Source organism: Arachis duranensis, chromosome 3 (genome assembly GCF_000817695.3).
Source record: "Arachis duranensis cultivar V14167 chromosome 3, aradu.V14167.gnm2.J7QH, whole genome shotgun sequence".
Lineage (NCBI taxonomy): Eukaryota > Viridiplantae > Streptophyta > Magnoliopsida > Fabales > Fabaceae > Arachis > Arachis duranensis.
Window position 1 is genome coordinate 112,506,936 of NC_029774.3, and position 633 is coordinate 112,507,568.

At 41.5% G+C, this 633-nt stretch overlaps 1 non-coding gene across 1 annotated transcript; it reads left to right on the forward strand.

Moving 5' to 3' along the window:
• The first annotated feature begins 381 nt into the window (after positions 1–381).
• On the forward strand, positions 382–489 carry LOC127746259 (small nucleolar RNA R71). Its single transcript, XR_008007879.1, has one exon. It is a non-coding gene; the product is annotated as a small nucleolar RNA R71 (small nucleolar RNA).
• The last annotated feature ends 144 nt before the right edge of the window (positions 490–633 follow it).

Here is a 633-nt window from a genome sequence, read left to right on the forward strand (position 1 = left end):
ATTCACCTCTTCCATTGAAGGGTTCTCAGGATCATAAGCTTCTTCTTCAGATGAAGCGTCCTTAGTACTGCCTGGTGCAGCCTGCGTTCCAGACAGACTTTGAGAAATCACATTGACTTGCTGAGTCAATATTTTGTTCTGAGCCAATATGGCATTCAGAGTATCAATCTCAAGAACTCTTTTTTTCTGATTCGTCCCATTGTTCACAGGATTCCTTTCAGAAGTGTACATGAATTGGTTATTTGCAACCATCTCAATGAGTTCTTGAGCTTCTGCAGGCGTCTTCTTCAGATGAAGAGATCCTCTAGCAGAGCTATCCAATGACATCTTGGACAGTTCAGACAGACCATCATAGAAGATACCTATGATGCTCCACTCAGAAAGCATGTTAAAAGGACACTTTCTTATCAATTGTTTGTATCTTTCCCAAGCTTCATAGAGGGATTCACCTTCCTTCTGTCTGAAGGTTTGGACTTCCACTCTAAGCTTACTCAATTTTTGAGGTGGAAAGAACTTTGCCAAGAAGGCATTGACTAGCTTTTCCCAAGAGTTCAGGCTTTCTGTAAGTTGTGAGTCCAACCATATCCTAGCTCTGTCTCTTACAGCAAAAGGGAATAGCATAAGTCTGTAGAC